At 48.6% G+C, this 24639-nt stretch overlaps 1 non-coding gene across 1 annotated transcript; it reads right to left on the bottom strand.

Moving 5' to 3' along the window:
• Nucleotides 1-575: 575 nt before the first annotated feature.
• On the bottom strand, nt 576-738 carry LOC135025501 (U1 spliceosomal RNA). Its single transcript, XR_010222244.1, has one exon. It is a non-coding gene; the product is annotated as a U1 spliceosomal RNA (small nuclear RNA).
• Nucleotides 739-24639: the final 23901 nt, after the last annotated feature.

Genomic DNA, 24639 nt, shown 5'->3' with positions numbered 1-24639 from the left:
GACAACAACTGCAGGGAGAACACATATTTTCAGATGAACATGGGAGGGCAGAAGGCTGCCTAATACTGAAGCACCCCCAAACAACAAACCAAATGCAACAACTAGTGCAAGCATTCCTGGGGGAAGGCCTGCAGCAGATTGATTTGCATATGGTAATGCCATCCAAGCAGTGGGTCAAAGTTGGCTTCAACCCTCGTCTGCATATGAAAAGAGAAAAGGGGCATGCAGGGCATGGCGGCCTTTTGCGGCGCTTGGGTGACCCTTAGTTCGCATTAAACACCCCCACCCTCCTTCGGTGTGGGGCTCATGTTGGCAATGCCCCAGCCCCTGAAGCATTCAAGCTGATTTCTTGCAGCAGCTGGGCACTGTAACAGCTCCAGAGCTGCTCTGTGAGGCAAGTAAAAGGGTGTGGGCCCTGCAGCACTACCTGTAGTTTGCATTGTGTGTTGGAAGGCACAAAGTAAGCAGACGGGAGAAGTCAGGATAGTGCGCAAGGGCATAGAAGGGAGCGGCTCAAGAAAAGAGAAGTGGAAACAGACAGCAAACTAGGCTGGAGAGAGACCTGAGACAAAGAGATCTGAATTATACGAGAGCCGACCAGGGGAAACACAAATTATGCAGTCAAGTTTCCCACATTTGGGGAAATCACAGGGGCAGCACACCCAGAGTGCAATGGGTGAGCCTTGCCCTGGGAGAAGCACCAACATGATCATAGTATCTCACCTGGCAGGTACCAACGGCGAAACTCCGTACAACAAACCTCTGCAGGATTTCTACCCTGTCTGAGAGCGCGCAACTGACTTTCAGCGGACGCCTCTCTATCAGGGTCATCATACAAGAGCCCTAAAGACTCAAAAAAAGCGTCAATTGACAACAATGCCGGATCCTCTGCTCTTAAACCAAATGCCCAGGTCTGAGGATCCCCCTGGAGCAAAGAAATAATAAACCCGACCCGCTGAGATTCAGTACCCGAGGAAGTCGGTCTTAAACGAAAATAAAGTTTACAGGATTCTTTAAAATTAAAAAACTCTTTTCTATCACCAGAAAAACGGTCAGGCAAATGCATCTTTGGTTCAGGGACTACCCTTGGGGAAGCTCGCAAAAGATCTTCCTGCGACTTCACCCGAAGAGAAAGATCCTGAACCATCTGAGTAAGTTCTTGAATCTGGCTGACTAAGAGCTGACCAGGATTTGGCCCTAAACCTGTTGGATTCATGAGGCCGATAAACTCTCACAAAACTGAATGAGAAAAAATTAAACCCCGTTTAATTTTAAGTTTTGGTATGGCCGGTAATAATGTTATGATTCCAGCACTCTGGTCAGAGAAGATCTTATGGCAAGGACTGGAGCACTGGAACGGAATGCTGGGGAAGGGAGCAGGACAGGAAAATAGCCCCTGGCGCCCTAACTCTGTTGTCTCACCCATGTTGTCAGAAATCCCCTGCGAGACTATGGTTTCTTGAGCCCTTGGCAGCCGCGTTTGAAGGGCGGATTATGTCTGCCCAACTTCGATGCCCCCCGGTCTTAATGAGAGACAAAGGGAAACCTGAGACAGGGTGATAACAAGAGGCCCTCTAACTAAACAACCAGGCCAGGGGCTAAGCAAACTCAAAACTATAATATGTGCGGAGAAACCGCCAGGAAAAAGGACAACCAAAATATCCACTTGTCCAATTCTCCTACCCGGCACCGCCAAGTACCAGAGAGGACTTGTGGAAGCGGAACCCTCCGCAAATGCTCCAAACACAAAATATAAAAGGTAAAGCGGCTGAGCCGCAACACACGGCAGAGCCGCAACTCACGAACACCACTGGATATAAAACGGTGATCAGTCAGGACTCCAGGGAACCAAACGAACTCTTGGGATGAGATGACAACTCCCGAATACCGGACTTCTGCGGACTGGAATGACCGGATACAGCAGGACTGGAAACAGACTCTCAGCAAACAAAGGCAGCATGCAGGAAGCTATTACCGGCGTCTGTGAGAAGCCCTGGGAGTGTATTTAACAAGGAGTCCTCCAATCAGCTGCTAAAGGCTGATTAGAATAAATGCCGTGCAGCTGCCTTGCTGCACGGCCAGAGAGCAGGTGAATATCTTAATTTCCTAAAGCCTAGCAACGGGGAACGCGGTCCGCCAGTGGCGTCCCCGTTGCTAGGGTCCGTGCGGCTCAGCGCGCCCGGCGTCTAGCGTTGCTAGGGAGCCGGCGGCTGTACGTGCACGGCGTCTCTAGTTGCTAGGCGCCGGGCCGCGCAGACCATCAAGCGGACCCCGGCGCCTAACAGTATGACTCCCAAAAACAACAACCGCGTCATTGGGACCAACTGCGATTTTGGCAAGTTTAGGAGCCAACCATGTTGTTGAAGAACTGTCAGGGAGAGTGCAATGTTTTGCACCAACTGGTCCCTGGATCTCGCCTTTATCAGGAGATCATCCAAGTACGGGATAATTGTGACTCCTTGCTTGCGAAGGAGAACCATAATTTCCGCCATCACCCTGGTGAAAATCCTCGGAGCCGTGGACAGACCAAACGGCAATGTCTGAAATTGGTAATGACAATCCTGAATTGCAAACCTTAGGTAGCTTGAGGCAGTGGCTAAATGGGAACATGTAAGTAGGCATCCTTTATGTCTACCAAAACCATGAAATCTCCGTCCTCCGGACTGGAGATCACTGCCCTGAGAAATTCCATCTTGAAATTGAATTTCTTTAGGAAGAAATTGAGGGATTTCAGATTTAAGATTGGTCTGACTGAGCCGTCCGGCTTCGGGACCACGAAGAGGCTTGAATAAAAACCTTCTCCCTGCTGACTAAGGCCAATTTGAACAATCGGTGAGGGGGAACGTCTTGAAACCCCAGTTTGTACCCTTGGGACACTATTTGTAAAACCCACGAGTCCAGGTCCGAATGAATCCAGAACTGACTGAAGAGTTTTAGACGTGCCCCCACTGGTGTGGGCTCCTGCAAGAAAGCCCCAGTGTCATGCAGTGGATTTGGCAGAAGCAGAGGACAATTTCTGGTCCTGCGATCTTGAAGAGGCTACAGACCTCTTCCTTTTCCTTCCTCTACCTGCAAAGAAAGGGGAATCTAAACTTCTTGCATATCTATTGGGCCAAAATGACTGCGGTAGATAATGATGCGTCTTCATCCGTTGACAGGGAACATAGGGCAAGAAGGTTGACTTACCATTGAAATGAGGATGCATCTTGCTGCCTTTCCAATGAAGCAAGTTTAATTTAGTAATAGGTGAAAAACCATCCTTACAAAGGTGTTAATCAGAGACTTGGCTTTGTGGACACTTTTCAGAGAACAAATTTGTTAGCATAAAAATAAAGCCAGAAAATGAAGAGCTGTTTAATCACTCAATTGGATTTTTCTGCCAGCATATTTTTTTTCTCTGCAACCCACTGCTAAATTGTGCTTCCTAGCTGTTTTTATAAAATCACTGAATCAAATCTAACTCTGATTACATCAGAGAAGGCCAGGTACCCTACACCATAACAGGGGGTTTGAAATTTTGACTTGTCTACTTATTATAGTTTTGAGTTTGCTTAGCCCCTGGCCTGGTTGTTTAGTTAGAGGGCCTCTTGTTATCACCCTGTCTCAGGTTTCCCTTTGTCTCTCATTAAGACCGGGGGGGCATCGAAGTTGGGCAGACATAATCCGCCCTTCAAACGCGGCTGCCAAGGGCTCAAGAAACCATAGTCTTGCAGGGGATTTCTGACAACACGGGTGAGACAACAGAGTTAGGGCGCCAGGGGCTATTTTCCTGTCCTGCTCCCTTCCCCAGCATTCCGTTCCAGTGCTCCAGTCCTTGCCATAAGATCTTCTCTGACCAGAGTGCTGGAATCATAACATTATTACCGGCCATACCAAAACTTAAAATTAAACGGGGTTTAATTTTTTCTCATTCAGTTTTGTGAGAGTTTATCGGCCTCATGAATCCAACAGGTTTAGGGCCAAATCCTGGTCAGCTCTTAGTCAGCCAGATTCAAGAACTTACTCAGATGGTTCAGGATCTTTCTCTTCGGGTGAAGTCGCAGGAAGATCTTTTGCGAGCTTCCCCAAGGGTAGTCCCTGAACCAAAGATGCATTTGCCTGACCGTTTTTCTGGTGATAGAAAAGAGTTTTTTAATTTTAAAGAATCCTGTAAACTTTATTTTCGTTTAAGACCGACTTCCTCGGGTACTGAATCTCAGCGGGTCGGGTTTATTATTTCTTTGCTCCAGGGGGATCCTCAGACCTGGGCATTTGGTTTAAGAGCAGAGGATCCGGCATTGTTGTCAATTGACGCTTTTTTTGAGTCTTTAGGGCTCTTGTATGATGACCCTGATAGAGAGGCGTCCGCTGAAAGTCAGTTGCGCCCTCTCAGACAGGGTAGAAATCCTGCAGAGGTTTATTGTACGGAGTTTCGCCGTTGGTCGAACGACTGTGGCTGGAATGACCCAGCCCTGCGCAGTCAGTTTCGCCTCGGCTTATCAGAGTCTATAAAAGACAGTCTCCTTCAGTACCCTGCTCCTGAGACTCTCGATAAACTCATGGAGCTTTCTATTAAGATTGATCGTCGTCTCAGAGAGCGGAGGGCTGAAAAAGGAGCACCTGTAAGGACAAGTCCGTGTGTATATTCCATTCCTGAAGACGTAGAGGAGACCATGCAGATGGGTCTCTCCCGGCTGTCTCCTGAAGAAAGAGCCAGAAGGCAAAATTCTGGTCTTTGTCTGTACTGTGGGGGTAAGGGACATTTTGCTCGTAATTGTCCGAACAAGTCGGGAAACGCTTTGACCAGGTGAATTGTGAGGGGGTTCACCTAGGTCTGCAGCTTATCTCCTCGAATAACTCCCTTTTAGTCCCAGTTAAAGTTTCCTTTGGCAGCCTCAGTTCTTTGGTGTCGGCTTTTGTTGACAGTGGAGCTGCAGGAAACTTTATGGATTTAACTTGGGCTAAGGCCTTAGGCATTCCTCAGTTACCTTTGGGTAGGTGTGTCACCATGCATGGCTTAGATGGGAGTCCGCTGTCTAATGGGATTATTTCTCTCCGTACACCCCCTGTACTACTTACAGTAGGAGCTCTACATTCCGAGAAAATCGAGTTCTTTCTTACACATTGCCCAGCAGTTCCAGTTGTTCTGGGTCACCCTTGGCTGGCCTTTCATAATCCCACCATTGATTGGCGGTCGGGGAAGATTTCACATTGGGGTACTTTTTGTGATAAGGAATGTATCACGTTTCCAGTCAGAGTAGCAGCTATCATTCCAGAACTCATTCCGGTGGAATACCAGGAGTTTGCTGATGTTTTCTCCAAAGGCAATGCGGACATTCTGCCTCCCCATCGGCCTTATGATTGTGCTATTGAGTTAATTCCTGGTGCCGCATTGCCAAAGGGAAGATTATATGCATTATCCGGGCCAGAAACTGCGGCTATGAATGATTATGTAAAGGAGAGCCTTGAGAAAGGATTTATTAGACCATCAAAATCTCCTTTAAGTGCAGGCTTCTTCTTTGTGGAGAAAAAGGATGGCTCGCTTAGACCTTGCATTGATTTTAGAGCCCTGAATAAGATCTCAGTTAAAAACACCTATCCTTTGCCGTTGATTTCTGTACTCTTTGATCAGTTACGTTCTGCTGTGATTTTTTCTAAAATTGACCTTAGAGGAGCGTACAACCTCATCCGAATTAAATCTGGAGATGAGTGGAAAACGGCCTTCAGTTCTCAGTCGGGTCACTACGAATACCTGGTGATGCCGTTCGGCCTGTCCAATGCTCCGGCAGTTTTTCAAGACCTCATTAACGATGTGCTCCGTGACTTCCTAGGGAAATTCGTGGTCGTTTACTTAGACGACATCCTGATTTTTTCTAAATCAATGGAACAACATGTTACCCAGGTGCGTCTGGTTCTTCAAAAGTTATGTGAGAATCATTTATATGCCAAGCTGGAGAAGTGTGAGTTTCATGTCACGGAAGTATCTTTTTTAGGGTACATAATTTTCCATGGAACCAAAGAAACTCCAGGCCATCCTTAGTTGGGCGCAACCCACCAATTTAAAAGCAATTAAGCGTTTTTTAGGGTTTGCGAATTATTATAGGAGGTTTATTCATTCTTTTTCTGACCTGGTTGCTCCCATTGTAGCTCTGACAAAGAAAGGAGCGGATCCTACCAACTGGTCGCGTGAAGCTGAGTTGTCCTTCCGGGCCTTGAAACAAGCCTTTGTCTCGGCTCCAGTCCTCTGACATCCTAATCCGGAATTGCCCTTTGTGGTGGAGGTTGATGCCTCGGAGGTTGGAGTGGGGGCTATCCTTTCTCAAAAGGATCCGGAGTCTCTGGAGTTACATCCTTGTGCCTTTATGTCCAGGAAATTCTCCTCCGCTGAATCCAACTATGACGTTGGTAATCGGGAGTTACTGGCGGTAAAATGGGCTTTCGAGGAGTGGAGGCATTGGCTGGAGGGAGCAAAACATACTATTTCGGTATTGACTGACCATAAGAACCTGCAATAGATTGAATCGGCTAAGCGGCTTAATGCCCGGCAGGCACGTTGGGCATTATTTTTTACGCGTTTCAAATTTATAATCACTTTCAGGCCTGGTTCCAAGAATACTAAGGCTGATGCCCTGTCACATAGCTTTCTTCCGGTTCACAATAACAATCCTGTTACCCCCATACTTCCATCTTCGGTCATCTGGGCGGGCCTCACACAAGATTTATTTACCCAGTTAAAACAGCTTCAACACCAAGCTCCTAGAATTACTCATGCTGGTCGTCTTTACGTCCCTGAGTTTTTGAGAGTTACTGTTTTAACGGAATTCCATGATAACAAAGTTTCAGGGCATCCAGGAGTCTCTAAGACATTGGAGTTAGTCTCTCGCTCAGTATGGTGGCCTGGTCTTTCTAAAGACGTCAAGGAATTTGTTTATTCAAGTCAGGTTTGTGCACAGCATAAGGTTCCCCGTTCCTTGCCCATCGGGCAACTTATGCCCGTAAATGTTCCTCTCCGGCCGTGGTCTCATATTTCCATGGATTTTGTGGTTGACCTTCCCCTTTCAGCCGGATTCCGAGTCATATGGGTGGTAGTGGACCGTTTTAGTAAAATGGCTCATTTTATTGCTCTTCCCCGATTGCCTTCTGCCCAAGGGTTGGCAGTTTTGTTTCTCCGCCATGTATTCAGGCTTCATGGGTTGCCTACTGATATTGTTTCTGATCGGGGTCCACAATTCATCGCACAATTCTGGAAATGTTTTTGTGCCTCATTGAAGATGAAATTGTCGTTAACATCCGGTTACCACCCACAATCCAACGGGCAAACCGAACGAGTTAACCAATCATTGAAACAATATTTGCGCTTGTATTCAGCCAAACTCCAGAATGATTGGTCCGAGTTTCTTCCGTTGGCTGAATTTGCTTACAATAATTCTTGTCATTCCTCCACTAAAGAGTCTCCATTCTTTTCAGTTTTTGGTTTTCACCCCAGAGCTAATTCTTTTTTTCATCATTCCTCAGTCTCCTCGCTTACCTTAACCTCCCATCTCAGAGCCATTTGGAAAAAGGTGCACCTTGCTCTCAGAAAAGCGGCCTTTCGAGAGAAGAAATTTTCTGACAGGCTCCGACGTCCTTGCACTTTTAAGGTGGGAGATAGGGTGTGGTTGTCGACTCGCAACATCAGGCTTCGACAATCCTCAGCTAGACTGGGACCCAAATTTATTGGGCCATTTCTTATTATTAAAAGAGTCAACCCAGTTGCCTTTCGGTTACGTTTACCAAGATCTCTCAGGATTGGAAATACGTTTCATTGTTCCCTGTTGAAACAATACGTTTCTTCCAGTAGATTTCCTCGGAAGATCTCTCAGGGTAGATCTCCAGTGGATGTACAGGGACAACAGGAGTTCTTGGTAGAGAAGGTTCTCGATTCCAAATTGTCCCGGGATCGGCTGTATTTTCTGGTTCACTGGAAAGGCTATGGTCCGGAGGAAAGGTCTTGGGTCCTGGATAAGGATCTTCATGCCCCGAGGCTCAAGAGGGCATTTTTCCGGGAATTTCCTCAGAAACCTGGCTTTAGGGGTTCCTTGACCCCTCCTCAAGGGGGGGGTACTGTTAGGCGCCGGGGTCCGCTTGATGGTCTGCGCGGCCCGGCGCCTAGCAACTAGAGATGCCATGCACGTACAGCCGCCGGCTCCCTAGCAATGCTAGACGCCGGGCGCGCTGAGCCGCACGGACCCTAGCAACGGGGACGCCACTGGTGGACCGCGTTCCCCGTTGCTAGGCTTTAGGAAATTAAGATATTCACCTGCTCTCTGGCCGTGCAGCAAGGCAGCTGCACGGCATTTATTCTAATCAGCCTTTAGCAGCTGATTGGAGGACTCCTTGTTAAATACACTCCCAGGGCTTCTCACAGATGCCGGTAATAGCTTCCTGCATGCTGCCTTTGTTTGCTGAGAGTCTGTTTCCAGTCCTGCTGTATCCGGTCATTCCAGTCCGCAGAAGTCCGGTATTCGGGAGTTGTCATCTCATCCCAAGAGGTCGTTTGGTTCCCTGGAGTCCTGACTGATCACCGTTTTATATCCAGTGGTGTTCGTGAGTTGCGGCTCTGCCGTGTGTTGCGGCTCAGCCGCTTTACCTTTTATATTTTGTGTTTGGAGCATTTGCGGAGGGTTCCGCTTCCACAAGTCCTCTCTGGTACTCGGCGGTGCCGGGTAGGAGAATTGGACAAGTGGATATTTTGGTTGTCCTTTTTCCTGGCGGTTTCTCAGCACATATTATAGTTTTGAGTTTGCTTAGCCCCTGGCCTGGTTGTTTAGTTAGAGGGCCTCTTGTTATCACCCTGTCTCGGGTTTCCCTTTGTCTCTCATTAAGACCGGGGGGCATCGAAGTTGGGCAGACATAATCCGCCCTTCAAACGCGGTTGCCAAGGGCTCAAGAAACCATAGTCTCGCAGGGGATTTCTGACAACACGGGTGAGACAACAGAGTTAGGGCGCCAAGGGCTATTTTCCTGTCCTGCTCCCTTCCCCAGCATTCCGTTCCAGTGCTCCGGTCCTTGCCATAAGATCTTCTCTGACCAGAGTGCTGGAATCATAACACATACTGGACACAGAAGAGGTTTTCTTCCACTGGAAAGGCTATGGAGATCCAGAGTCTGGTCAAACAAATTCTGAAACCAGCAAGAGTGTTAATCCATCAATGCATTCAGTTGCTGGGGAAGATGGTTGTGGCCTACGAGACCATTCAGTTTGGCAGGTTCCATGCCAGAGTGTTCCAGTGGGACCTGTTGGACAATTGGTCCGGATCCCACCTACACATGCACCGGAGGATAATCCTGTCTTCCAAGACCAGAATCTCACTCCATTGGTGGCTGCACAGTTCTCACCTCCTAGAGGGGCGATGGTTCGGGATCCAGGACTGGATCCTAGGGACCACAGATGCAACCCTCCGAGGCTGGGGAGCAGTCACACAGGGGGAAAACGTCCAAGGAAGATGGTCAAGTCAGGAAAGTTGTCTCCACATAAATGTTCTGGAGTTAAGGGCCATTTAATAACTGCAGACACAGTACACACTGGGACGGGTGCCCAGCATCCTCAACAGACTAAGAGAAAAGGATTTACCGGTAGGTATTAAAATCCTAGTTTCTCTAACGTCCTAGAGGATGCTGGGGACTCCGTAAGGACCATGGGGATAGACGGGCTCCACAGAGTTCATGATCTTCACTGAGGTAGCGCACAGCACTGCAGCTGTGCGCCATTGCTCCCATACACCTCACATACTCCGGTCACTGTAAGGGTGCAGGGCGCAGGGGGGGCGCCCTGGGCAGCAATATAAACCTCTTTTTGGCAAAAATATAACATATATACAGCTGGGCACTGTATATATGTATGAGCCCCCACCAATTTTACAGTTTAAGCGGGACAGAAGCCCGCCGCCGAGGGGGCGGGGCTTCTCCCTCAGCACTCACCAGCGCCATTTTTTCTCCACAGCACCGCTGAGAGGAAGCTCCCCGGACTCTCCCCTGCTTATACCACGGTAGAGAAGAGGGTTGAAAAGAGAGGGGGGGCACATAATTCGGCGCAAATTACATACAGCAGCGCTACTGGACAAACATTAAGTTACTGTGTTATTCCTGGGTTATATAGCGCTGGGGAGTGTGCTGGCATACTCTCTCTCTGTCTCTCCAAAGGGCCTTGTGGGGAAAATGTCTTCAGAAAAAGTATTCCCTGTGTGTGTGGTGTGTCGGTACTCGTGTGTCGACATGTCTGAGGAAGAAGGCTATATTAGAGAGGAGCGGGAGCAAATGAATGTGGTGTCTCCGCTGACACCTGATTGGATGGATATGTGGAATGTTTTAAATGCTAGTGTAAACTCATTGTACAAAAGATTAGACAAGGCTGAAGCTTTGGGACAGTCAGGGACTCAACCCATGCCTGATCCTATGTTGCAGGGACTGTCAGGGTCTCATAAGCGCCCACTATCCCAGATTGTTGACACAGATACCGACACGGATTCTGACTCCAGTGTCGATTACGATGATGCAAAGTTACAGCCAAAATTGGCAAAATCCATTCGATATATGATTATGGCAATAAAAGATGTTTTGCACATCACAGAGGAACCCCCTGTCCCTGACAAGAGGGTACATATGTACAAGGGAAAGAAGCCTGAGGTAACCTTTGAGGGGGTCACACGAGCTGAACGAGTTATGTGAAAAAGCTTGGGAATCTCCAGATAAAAGACTGCAGATTTCCAAAAGGATTCTTATGGCGTATCCTTTTCCATCAACGGATAGGTTACGATGGAAATCCTCCCGTAGGATGGACAAAGCATTAACACGCACAGCTACAGTTGGAAAATCAAATTTTTTACCTTATGTTCCCTCACAGCATAAGAAAGCTCCGCATTATCAAATGCAGTCCTTTCGGTCACAAAGAAACAAGAAAGTGCGAGGTGCGTCCTTTCTTGCCAGAGGTAGGGGCAGAGGAATAAAGCTGCACAACACAGCTAGTTCCCAGGAACAGAAGTCCTCCCCGGCCTCTACAAAATCTACCTCATGACGCTGGGGCTCCACTGGCAGAGTCCGGCCCATGTGATGTCATGCAGCTGCTCTGGCCACGCCTCCTGTTTCTCCGTTGCCGACCCCATTTTGAAACCGTGCCCCCGCACCGCTCCATCTCCGACTTGGAAATGGAGTGTTGTTGACCCCCCTCCCCCCCCCCTTCACCGATTCACAGGCAGAGGTGATCGCATTATCTGCGGGGTGCCGCAGAAAATGCAGGCGGATGCGTATGCTCTTAGCAGCTTTTGCAGTTGGATTGCGATCCAACCTGAATTAGGCCCCATTACCTATCACAATGCACTGCGGGTAGTACAAAATGGGGTTAATATAGGAGAAAAAACCCCAGAGCTGTGCTCCTTAACTGTCCCTGGTGGCTAGTGGAGCGGCTGCCCAGTAATCAGTGTCCACGCCAGTGCGCACACGGCCCGCCCCCATCAGCGGCCTCGTGATCCCGGAGGGCGGTGTGTGTGTGACTGACCTTAGGAAGAAACCGGAGCCTCCGCTGCAGTGACCCAGCAACCGGGGCACGGGAGTATACTGCGCCACTGGGAGTGATGGAGCTGCAGTAAAGAGGTCTATTAGACCTAGCCTGCTGCAGCCCTTGTAGATTCTTATAAAAAAAGTTCTTCTTTTCTTGCCAAAATTAATAGCTAAGAATAGGCTGCCTGAGGCAGCCCCCTGTTAAGTGGCCTGCTACTGAAGGCACCAACTACAAACTGAGCTCCCTGTTCATGGAAGCGAGGTTATAGAGGAGGGGGCGCTGAGCATCTTGGGAACAGTCAAAAGCTTTGAGCCTGTTGGTGCCTCAGATCAAGATCCTACTCTGGTGTACATATACAATGTGAATCCAGTGTACCCCACAGAAGAAATGAATGCGTCACACCCATTGGCAGCAACATTAGAATAGCTGCTGATGGGCACAATTGAGAAAGGAAGGGGGGAAAACATTTGAATCCAGCACATATATGTAATTTGAATATGTAATTTGTACCTTCCTACTTTAAAATGTAATGGATGAACCTCACCCTGTGAGAACTATCTTCATGATCAAGAGATCTCATATGCAAGATAAGTATGTGTTGGGATAGGGCTGTGGAGGGCGGCTGCTCGGGCACACCCCTGTCAAGTTAAGGAGATTCAACTGAGGAAGCACAAGGGAACTCTCATCTGGGAACAACAACTGCAGGGAGAACACATTTTCAGACGAATGTGGGAGGGCAGAAGGCTGCCTAATACTGAAGCACCCCCAAACAACAAACCAAATGCAACAACTACTGCAAGCATTCCTGGGGGAAGGCCTGCAGCAGATGGATTTGCATATAGTGATGTCATCCAAGCAGTGGGCATAGTTGGCTGCAACCCTCGTCTGCATATGAAAAGAGAAAAGGGTCACGCAGGGCATGGCGGCCTTTGTGGGGTTGCGCTTGGATGACCCCTAAATCGCTTTATACACCCCCACCCCCCATCAGTGTGGGCTCATGTTGGCCATGCCCCAGCCCCTGAAGCATTCAAGCTGATTTCTTGCAGCAGCTGGACCCAGAAACAGCTCCAGAGTTGCTCTACAAGACAAGTAAAAGGGTGTGAGCCCTGCAGCACCACCTGTAGTTTGCATACACACATATATAGGACAGCATCTCTTATATGCCCCAGGGTCAATAAAATAGTATCCTTATCTAGGGTATCCATCCCCTCAGATAAGGTATCCGTCCATGCCGCTACAGCACTACACACCCAGGCCGACGCAATTGCCGGTCTGAGTAAGGTACCTGAATGTGTATAAATGGACTTCAGGGTAATCTCCTGTTTGCGGTCAGCAGACTCTTTGAGGGTAGCCGTATACTGGGACGGGAGGGCTACCTTCTTGGATAAGCGTGTTAATGCTTTGTCCACCCTAGGGTAGGATTCCCATCGTAACCTATCCATTGATGGGAAAGGATACGCCATAAGAATCCTTTTGGAAATCTGCAGTCTTTTATCTGGAGATTCCCAAGCTTTTTCACATAACTCGTTCAGCTCATGTGACGCCCTCAAAGGTTACCTCAGGCTTTTTCACCTTGTAGGGTAGGTGTGTCACCATGCATGGCTTAGATGGGAGTCCGCTGTCTAATGGGATTATTTCTCTCCGTACACCCCCTGTACTACTTACAGTAGGAGCTCTACATTCCGAGAAAATCGAGTTCTTTCTTACACATTGCCCAGCAGTTCCAGTTGTTCTGGGTCACCCTTGGCTGGCCTTTCATAATCCCACCATTGATTGGCGGTCGGGGAAGATTTCACATTGGGGTACTTTTTGTGATAAGGAATGTATCACGTTTCCAGTCAGAGTAGCAGCTATCATTCCAGAACTCATTCCGGTGGAATACCAGGAGTTTGCTGATGTTTTCTCCAAAGGCAATGCGGACATTCTGCCTCCCCATCGGCCTTATGATTGTGCTATTGAGTTAATTCCTGGTGCCGCATTGCCAAAGGGAAGATTATATGCATTATCCGGGCCAGAAACTGCGGCTATGAATGATTATGTAAAGGAGAGCCTTGAGAAAGGATTTATTAGACCATCAAAATCTCCTTTAAGTGCAGGCTTCTTCTTTGTGGAGAAAAAGGATGGCTCGCTTAGACCTTGCATTGATTTTAGAGCCCTGAATAAGATCTCAGTTAAAAACACCTATCCTTTGCCGTTGATTTCTGTACTCTTTGATCAGTTACGTTCTGCTGTGATTTTTTCTAAAATTGACCTTAGAGGAGCGTACAACCTCATCCGAATTAAATCTGGAGATGAGTGGAAAACGGCCTTCAGTACTCAGTCGGGTCACTACGAATACCTGGTGATGCCGTTCGGCCTGTCCAATGCTCCGGCAGTTTTTCAAGACCTCATTAACGATGTGCTCCGTGACTTCCTAGGGAAATTCGTGGTCGTTTACTTAGACGACATCCTGATTTTTTCTAAATCAATGGAACAACATGTTACCCAGGTGCGTCTGGTTCTTCAAAAGTTATGTGAGAATCATTTATATGCCAAGCTGGAGAAGTGTGAGTTTCATGTCACGGAAGTATCTTTTTTAGGGTACATAATTTTCCATGGAACCAAAGAAACTCCAGGCCATCCTTAGTTGGGCGCAACCCACCAATTTAAAAGCAATTAAGCGTTTTTTAGGGTTTGCGAATTATTATAGGAGGTTCATTCATTCTTTTTCTGACCTGGTTGCTCCCATTGTAGCTCTGACAAAGAAAGGAGCGGATCCTACCAACTGGTCGCGTGAAGCTGAGTTGTCCTTCCGGGCCTTGAAACAAGCCTTTGTCTCGGCTCCAGTCCTCTGACATCCTAATCCGGAATTGCCCTTTGTGGTGGAGGTTGATGCCTCGGAGGTTGGAGTGGGGGCTATCCTTTCTCAAAAGGATCCGGAGTCTCTGGAGTTACATCCTTGTGCCTTTATGTCCAGGAAATTCTCCTCCGCTGAATCCAACTATGACGTTGGTAATCGGGAGTTACTGGCGGTAAAATGGGCTTTCGAGGAGTGGAGGCATTGGCTGGAGGGAGCAAAACATACTATTTCGGTATTGACTGACCATAAGAACCTGCAATAGATTGAATCGGCTAAGCGGCTTAATGCCCGGCAGGCACGTTGGGCATTATTTTTTACGCGTTTCAAATTTATAATCACTTTCAGGCCTGGTTCCAAGAATACTAAGGCTGATGCCCTGTCACATAGCTTTCTTCCGGTTCACAATAACAATCCTGTTACCCCCATACTTCCATCTTCGGTCATCTGGGCGGGCCTCACACAAGATTTATTTACCCAGTTAAAACAGCTTCAACACCAAGCTCCTAGAATTACTCCTGCTGGTCGTCTTTACGTCCCTGAGTTTTTGAGAGTTACTGTTTTAACGGAATTCCATGATAACAAAGTTTCAGGGCATCCAGGAGTCTCTAAGACATTGGAGTTAGTCTCTCGCTCAGTATGGTGGCCTGGTCTTTCTAAAGACGTCAAGGAATTTGTTTATTCAAGTCAGGTTTGTGCACAGCATAAGGTTCCCCGTTCCTTGCCCATCGGGCAACTTATGCCCGTAAATGTTCCTCTCCGGCCGTGGTCTCATATTTCCATGGATTTTGTGGTTGACCTTCCCCTTTCAGCCGGATTCCGAGTCATATGGGTGGTAGTGGACCGTTTTAGTAAAATGGCTCATTTTATTGCTCTTCCCCGATTGCCTTCTGCCCAAGGGTTGGCAGTTTTGTTTCTCCGCCATGTATTCAGGCTTCATGGGTTGCCTACTGATATTGTTTCTGATCGGGGTCCACAATTCATCGCACAATTCTGGAAATGTTTTTGTGCCTCATTGAAGATGAAATTGTCGTTAACATCCGGTTACCACCCACAATCCAACGGGCAAACCGAACGAGTTAACCAATCATTGAAACAATATTTGCGCTTGTATTCAGCCAAACTCCAGAATGATTGGTCCGAGTTTCTTCCGTTGGCTGAATTTGCTTACAATAATTCTTGTCATTCCTCCACTAAAGAGTCTCCATTCTTTTCAGTTTTTGGTTTTCACCCCAGATCTAATTCTTTTTTTCATCATTCCTCAGTCTCCTCGCTTACCTTAACCTCCCATCTCAGAGCCATTTGGAAAAAGGTGCACCTTGCTCTCAGAAAAGCGGCCTTTCGAGAGAAGAAATTTTCTGACAGGCTCCGACGTCCTTGCACTTTTAAGGTGGGAGATAGGGTGTGGTTGTCGACTCGCAACATCAGGCTTCGACAATCCTCAGCTAGACTGGGACCCAAATTTATTGGGCCATTTCTTATTATTAAAAGAGTCAACCCAGTTGCCTTTCGGTTACGTTTACCAAGATCTCTCAGGATTGGAAATACGTTTCATTGTTCCCTGTTGAAACAATACGTTTCTTCCAGTAGATTTCCTCGGAAGATCTCTCAGGGTAGATCTCCAGTGGATGTACAGGGACAACAGGAGTTCTTGGTAGAGAAGGTTCTCGATTCCAAATTGTCCCGGGATCGGCTGTATTTTCTGGTTCACTGGAAAGGCTATGGTCCGGAGGAAAGGTCTTGGGTCCTGGATAAGGATCTTCATGCCCCGAGGCTCAAGAGGGCATTTTTTCGGGAATTTCCTCAGAAACCTGGCTTTAGGGGTTCCTTGACCCCTCCTCAAGGGGGGGGTACTGTTAGGCGCCGGGGTCCGCTTGATGGTCTGCGCGGCCCGCCTATCAACTAGAGATGCCATGCACGTACAGCCGCCGGCTCCCTAGCAATGCTAGACGCCGGGCGCGCTGAGCCGCACGGACCCTAGCAACGGGGACGCCACTGGTGGACCGCGTTCCCCGTTGCTAGGCTTTAGGAAATTAAGATATTCACCTGCTCTCTGGCCGTGCAGCAAGGCAGCTGCACGGCATTTATTCTAATCAGCCTTTAGCAGCTGATTGGAGGACTCCTTGTTAAATACACTCCCAGGGCTTCTCACAGATGCCGGTAATAGCTTCCTGCATGCTGCCTTTGTTTGCTGAGAGTCTGTTTCCAGTCCTGCTGTATCCGGTCATTCCAGTCCGCAGAAGTCCGGTATTCGGGAGTTGTCATCTCATCCCAAGAGGTCGTTTGGTTCCCTGGAGTCCTGACTGATCACCGTTTTATATCCAGTGGTGTTCGTGAGTTGCGGCTCTGCCGTGTGTTGCGGCTCAGCCGCTTTACCTTTTATATTTTGTGTTTGGAGCATTTGCGGAGGGTTCCGCTTCCACAAGTCCTCTCTGGTACTCGGCGGTGCCGGGTAGGAGAATTGGACAAGTGGATATTTTGGTTGTCCTTTTTCCTGGCGGTTTCTCAGCACATATTATAGTTTTGAGTTTGCTTAGCCCCTGGCCTGGTTGTTTAGTTAGAGGGCCTCTTGTTATCACCCTGTCTCGGGTTTCCCTTTGTCTCTCATTAAGACCGGGGGGCATCGAAGTTGGGCAGACATAATCCGCCCTTCAAACGCGGCTGCCAAGGGCTCAAGAAACCATAGTCTCGCAGGGGATTTCTGACAACACGGGTGAGACAACAGAGTTAGGGCGCCAAGGGCTATTTTCCTGTCCTGCTCCCTTCCCCAGCATTCCGTTCCAGTGCTCCGGTCCTTGCCATAAGATCTTCTCTGACCAGAGTGCTGGAATCATAACACATACTGGACACAGAAGAGGTTTTCTTCCACTGGAAAGGCTATGGAGATCCAGAGTCTGGTCAAACAAATTCTGAAACCAGCAAGAGTGTTAATCCATCAATGCATTCAGTTGCTGGGGAAGATGGTTGTGGCCTACGAGACCATTCAGTTTGGCAGGTTCCATGCCAGAGTGTTCCAGTGGGACCTGTTGGACAATTGGTCCGGATCCCACCTACACATGCACCGGAGGATAATCCTGTCTTCCAAGACCAGAATCTCACTCCATTGGTGGCTGCACAGTTCTCACCTCCTAGAGGGGCGATGGTTTGGGATCCAGGACTGGATCCTAGGGACCACAGATGCAACCCTCCGAGGCTGGGGAGCAGTCACACAGGGGGAAAACGTCCAAGGAAGATGGTCAAGTCAGGAAAGTTGTCTCCACATAAATGTTCTGGAGTTAAGGGCCATTTAATAACTGCAGACACAGTACACACTGGGACGGGTGCCCAGCATCCTCAACAGACTAAGAGAAAAGGATTTACCGGTAGGTATTAAAATCCTAGTTTCTCTAACGTCCTAGAGGATGCTGGGGACTCCGTAAGGACCATGGGGATAGACGGGCTCCACAGAGTTCATGATCTTCACTGAGGTAGCGCACAGCACTACAGCTGTGCGCCATTGCTCCCATACACCTCACATACTCCGGTCACTGTAAGGGTGCAGGGCGCAGGGGGGGCGCCCTGGGCAGCAATATAAACCTCTTTTTGGCAAAAATATAACATATATACAGCTGGGCACTGTATATATGTATGAGCCCCCACCAATTTTACAGTTTAAGCGGGACAGAAGCCCGCCGCCGAGGGGGCGGGGCTTCTCCCTCAGCACTCACCAGCGCCATTTTTTCTCCACAGCACCGCTGAGAGGAAGCTCCCCGGACTCTCCCCTGCTTATACCACGGTAGAGAAGAGGGTTGAAAAGAGAGGGGGGGCACATAATTCGGCGCAAATTACATACAGCAGCGCTACTGGACAAACATTAAGTTACTGTGTTATTCCTGGGTTATATAGCGCTGGGGAGTGTGCTGGCATACTCTCTCTCTGTCTCTCCAAAGGGCCTTGTGGGGAAAATGTCTTCAGAAAAAGTATTCCCTGTGTGTGTGGTGTGTCGGTACACGTGTGTCGACATGTCTGAGGAAGAAGGCTATATTAGAGAGGAGCGGGAGCAAATGAATGTGGTGTCTCCGCTGACACCTGATTGGATGGATATGTGGAATGTTTTAAATGCTAGTGTAAACTCATTGTACAAAAGATTAGACAAGGCTGAAGCTTTGGGACAGTCAGGGACTCAACCCATGCCTGATCCTATGTTGCAGGGACTGTCAGGGTCTCATAAGCGCCCACTATCCCAGATTGTTGACACAGATACCGACACGGATTCTGACTCCAGTGTCGATTACGATGATGCAAAGTTACAGCCAAAATTGGCAAAATCCATTCGATATATGATTATGGCAATAAAAGATGTTTTGCACATCACAGAGGAACCCCCTGTCCCTGACAAGAGGGTACATATGTACAAGGGAAAGAAGCCTGAGGTAACCTTTGAGGGGGTCACACGAGCTGAACGAGTTATGTGAAAAAGCTTGGGAATCTCCAGATAAAAGACTGCAGATTTCCAAAAGGATTCTTATGGCGTATCCTTTTCCATCAACGGATAGGTTACGATGGAAATCCTCCCATAGGATGGACAAAGCATTAACACGCACAGCTACAGTTGGAAAATCAAATTTTTTACCTTATGTTCCCTCACAGCATAAGAAAGCTCCGCATTATCAAATGCAGTCCTTTCGGTCACAAAGAAACAAGAAAGTGCGAGGTGCGTCCTTTCTTGCCAGAGGTAGGGGCAGAGGAATAAAGCTGCACAACACAGCTAGTTCCCAGGAACAGAAGTCCTCCCCGGCCTCTACAAAATCTACCTCATGACGCTGGGGCTCCACTGGCAGAGTCCGGCCCATGTGATGTCATGCAGCTGCTCTGGCCACGCCTCCTGTTTCTCCGTTGCCGACCCCATTTTGAAACCGTGCCCCCGCACCGCTCCATCTCCGACTTGGAAATGGAGTGTTGTTGACCCCCCCCCCCCCCCCTTCACCGATTCACAGGCAGAGGTGATCGCATTATCTGCGGGGTGCCGCAGAAAATGCAGGCGGATGCGTATGCTCTTAGCAGTTTTTGCAGTTGGATTGCGATCCAACCTGAATTAGGCCCCATTACCTATCACAATGCACTGCGGGTAGTACAAAATGGGGTTAATATAGGAGAAAAAACCCCAGAGCTGTGCTCCTTAACTGTCCCTGGTGGCTAGTGGAGCGGCTGCCCAGTAATCAGTGTCCACGCCAGTGCGCACACGGCCCGCCCCCATCAGCGGCCTCGTGATCCCGGAGGGCGGTGTGTGTGTGACTGACCTTAGGAAGAAACCGGAGCCTCTGCTGCAGTGACCCAGCAACCGGGGCACGGGAGTATACTGCGCCACTGGGAGTGATGGAGCTGCAGTAAAGAGGTCTATTAGACCTAGCCTGCTGCAGCCCTTGTAGATTCTTATAAAAAAAGTTCTTCTTTTCTTGCCAAAATTAATAGCTAAGAATAGGCTGCCTGAGGCAGCCCCCTGTTAAGTGGCCTGCTACTGAAGGCACCAACTACAAACTGAGCTCCCTGTTCATGGAAGCGAGGTTATAGAGGAGGGGGCGCTGAGCATCTTGGGAACAGTCAAAAGCTTTGAGCCTGTTGGTGCCTCAGATCAAGATCCTACTCTGGTGTACATATACAATGTGAATCCTTGTGGAGTCCAGTGTACCCCACAGAAGAAATGAATGCGTCACACCCATTGGCAGCAACATTAGAATAGCTGCTGATGGGCACAATTGAGAAAGGAAGGGGGGAAAACATTTGAATCCAGCACATATATGTAATTTGAATATGTAATTTGTACCTTCCTACTTTAAAATGTAATGGATGAACCTCACCCTGTGAGAACTATCTTCATGATCAAGAGATCTCATATGCAAGATAAGTATGTGTTGGGATAGGGCTGTGGAGGGCGGCTGCTCGGGCACACCCCTGTCAAGTTAAGGAGATTCAACTGAGGAAGCACAAGGGAACTCTCATCTGGGAACAACAACTGCAGGGAGAACACATTTTCAGACGAATGTGGGAGGGCAGAAGGCTGCCTAATACTGAAGCACCCCCAAACAACAAACCAAATGCAACAACTACTGCAAGCATTTCTGGGGGAAGGCCTGCAGCAGATGGATTTGCATATAGTGATGTCATCCAAGCAGTGGGCATAGTTGGCTGCAACCCTCGTCTGCATATGAAAAGAGAAAAGGGTCACGCAGGGCATGGCGGCCTTTGTGGGGTTGCGCTTGGATGACCCCTAAATCGCTTTATACACCCCCACCCCCCATCAGTGTGGGCTCATGTTGGCCATGCCCCAGCCCCTGAAGCATTCAAGCTGATTTCTTGCAGCAGCTGGACCCAGAAACAGCTCCAGAGTTGCTCTACAAGACAAGTAAAAGGGTGTGAGCCCTGCAGCACCACCTGTAGTTTGCATACACACATATATAGGACAGCATCTCTTATATGCCCCAGGGTCAATAAAATAGTATCCTTATCTAGGGTATCCATCCCCTCAGATAAGGTATCCGTCCATGCCGCTACAGCACTACACACCCAGGCCGACGCAATTGCCGGTCTGAGTAAGGTACCTGAATGTGTATAAATGGACTTCAGGGTAATCTCCTGTTTGCGGTCAGCAGACTCTTTGAGGGTAGCCGTATACTGGGACGGGAGGGCTACCTTCTTGGATAAGCGTGTTAATGCTTTGTCCACCCTAGGGGAGGATTCCCATCGTAACCTATCCGTTGATGGGAAAGGATACGCCATAAGAATCCTTTTGGAAATCTGCAGTCTTTTATCTGGAGATTCCCAAGCTTTTTCACATAACTCGTTCAGCTCATGTGACCCCCTCAAAGGTTACCTCAGGCTTTTTCACCTTGTACATATGTACCCTCTTGTCAGGGACAGGGGGTTCCTCTCTGATGTGCAAAACATCTTTTATTGCCATAATCATATATCGAATGGATTTTGCCAATTTTGGCTGTAACTTTGCATCATCGTAATCGACACTGGAGTCAGAATCCGTGTCTGTATCTGTGTCAACAATCTGGGATAGTGGGCGCTTATGAGACCCTGACAGTCCCTGCAACATAGGATCAGGCATGGGTTGAGACCCTGACTGTCCCAAAGCTTCAGCCTTGTCTAATCTTTTGTGCAATGAGTTTACACTAGCATTTAAAACATTCCACATATCCATCCAATCAGCTGTCGGCGGAGACACCACATTCATTTGCTCCTGCTCCTCTCTAATATAGCCTTCTTCCTCAGACATGTCGACACACGTGTACCGACACACCACACACACAGGGAATGCTTTTTCTGAAGACAGTTTCCCCACAAGGCCCTTTGGAGAGACAGAGAGAGAGTATGCCAGCACACACCCCAGCGCTATATAACCCAGGAATACACAGTAACTTAATGTTTGCCCAGTAGTACTGCAGCATGTAATTTGCGCCAAATTATGTGCCCCCCCCCCCCCTCTTTTCAACTCTCTTGTCTACTGTGGTATAAGCAGGGGAGAGTCCGGGGAGCTTCCTCTCAGCGGTGCTGTGAAGAAAAAATGGCGCTGGTGAGTGCTGAGGGAGAAGCCCCGCACCCTCGGCGGCAGGCTTCTGTCCCGCTTAAACTGTAAAATTGGCGGGGGCTCATACATATATACAGTGCCCCGCTGTATATGTGTTATATTTTTGCCAAAAAGAGGTTTATATTGCTGCCCAGGGTGCCCCCCCACCCCCCTGCGCCCTGCACCCTTACAGTGACCGGAGTGTGTGAGGTGTATGGGATCAATGGCGCACAGCTGCAGTGCTGTGCGTTACTTCAGTGAAGATTATGAAGTCTTCTGCCGCCTCTGAAGTCTTCTTTTCTTCTCATACTCACCCGGCTTCTATCTTCCGGCTCTGCAAGGGGGATGGAGGCGCGGCTCTGGGACGGACGGCGAGGGTGAGATCCTGCGTACCAATCCCTCTGGAGCTAATGGTGTCCAGTAGCCTAAGAAGCAGGACCTTGCAACTCAGAGAGTAGGGCTGCTTCTCTCCCCTCAGTCCCTCGATGAGGGAGTCTGTTGCCAGCAGTGCTCCCTGAAAATTAAAAACCTAACAAAATACTTTCTGTCAGAAAGCTCTGGAGAGCTCCTGAAAAGCACCCAGTCTCCACTGGGCACAGTATCAAACTGAGGTCTGGAGGAGGGGCATAGAGGGAGGAGCCAGTGCACACCCAGAACTAAAGTCTTTATTAAAGTACCCATGTCTCCTGCGGAGCCTATCTATCCCCATGGTCCTTACGGAGTCCCCAGCATCCTTTAGGACGTTAGAGAAAATAGGATTTTAATACCTACCGGTAAATCCTTTTCTCTTAGTCCGTAGAGGATGCTGGGCACCCGTCCCAGTGCGTACTGTGCCTGCAGTTATTAAATGGCCCTTAACTCCAGAACATTTATGTGGAGAAAACTTTCCTGACTTGACCATCTTCCTTGGATGTTTTCCCCCTGTGTGACTGCTCCCCAGCCTCGGAGGGTTGCATCCATGGTCCCTAGGATCCAGTCCTGGATCCCGAACCATCGCCCCTCTAGGAGGTGAGAACTGTGCAGCCACCAATGGAGTAAGATTCTGGTCTTGGAAGACAGGATTATCCTCCGGTGCATGTGTAGGTGGGATCCGGACCACTTGTCCAACAGGTCCCACTGGAACACTCTGGCATGGAACCTGCCAAACTGAATGGCCTCGTAGGCCGCAACCATCTTCCCCAGCAACAGAATGCATTGATGGATTAACACTCTTGCTGGTTTCAGAATTTGTTTGACCAGACTCTGGAACTCCATAGCCTTTCCACTGGAAGAAAGCCTATTCTGTGTCCAGTATGACTCCCAGAAACAACAACCGCGTCATTGGGACCAACTGCGATTTTGGCAAGTTTAGGAGCCAACCATGTTGTTGAAGAACTGTCAGGGAGAATAGATGTTTTGCACCAACTGGTCCCTGGATCTCGCCTTTATCAGGAGATCATCCAAGTACGGCATAATTGTGACTCCTTGCTTGCGAAGGAGAACCATCATTTCCACCATCACCCTGGTGAAAATCCTCGGAGCCGTGGACAGACCAAACGGCAACGTCTGAAATTGGTAATGACAATCCTGAATTGCAAACCTCAGGTAGCTTGATGCAGTGGCTAAACGGGAACATGTAATTAGGCATCCTTATGTCTACCAAAACCATGAAATCTCCTTCCTCCGGACTGGAGATCCCTACCCTGAGAGATTCCATCTTGAAATTGAATTTCTTCAGGTAGAAATTGAGGGATTTCAGATTTAAGATTGGTCTGACTGAGCCGTCCGGCTTCGGGAGCACGAAGAGGCTTGAATAAAAACCTTCTCCCTGCTGACTAAGGCCGATTTGAACAATCGGTGAGGGGGAACGTCTTGAAACCCCAGTTTGTACCCTTGTGACACTATTTGTAAAACCCACGAGTCCAGGTCCAAATTAATCCAGAACTGACTGAAGTGTTTTAGACGTGCCCCCACTGGTGCGGGCTCCTGCAAGAGAGCCCCAGCGTCATGCAGTGGATTTGGCAGAAGCAGAGGACGATCTCTGCTCCTGCGATCTTGAAGAGGCTACAGACCTCTTCCCTCTTCTCCTTCCTCTACCTGCAAAGAAAGGGGAATCTTAACTTCTTGCATATCTATTGGGACAAAATGACTGCGTTAGACAATGATGCGTCTTCATCCGTTGAGAGGGAACATAAGGCAAGAAGGTTGACTTACCTGCGGGAGCTGCCGAGATCAAATTAACTAGGCCGTTGCCAAACAAGGCTTCACCTTCATAGGGAAGAGACTCCCTTTCTTCTTGGAGTCAGCATCAGCATTCCCTTGGTGAATCCACAATGCCCTCCTATCCGAGACTGCCATGAAATTGGCCCGTGAACTCAAGAGTCCTATATCCCTTGCAGTCGTAAGTATGCTACAGTGTCCTTGATATGATCCAACGTAAGGAGTATCCCATCTCTCCAAGATATCTATATCGGAAGACAAGGTATTCGACCAATTCTTGAATACTACTACTCACCCATGCGCATGTAATGGCAGGTCTAAGTAATGTACCCGTGGTTACATAACTAGAAATAATGTAGCTTCCTGCATATGATCCGCTGGATTTGTGACAGGGCCCCGTGCAGAACAGGGGGTGACTCCCACTTTATTCTGTCCGCAGCAGGAAATGAATAAACAATCGGAAACCTTTTGGGGATTTGAAACCATCTTGTCGAGCTGGCCCAGACTTTCTCAAACAGAGATGGAGGAACGTTACAT

Source organism: Pseudophryne corroboree, unplaced genomic scaffold (genome assembly GCF_028390025.1).
Source record: "Pseudophryne corroboree isolate aPseCor3 unplaced genomic scaffold, aPseCor3.hap2 scaffold_419, whole genome shotgun sequence".
Classification (NCBI taxonomy): domain Eukaryota; kingdom Metazoa; phylum Chordata; class Amphibia; order Anura; family Myobatrachidae; genus Pseudophryne; species Pseudophryne corroboree.
The sequence above is the reverse complement of the archived record's forward strand: the minus strand, read 5'-3'. Positions and strand labels throughout refer to the sequence as shown.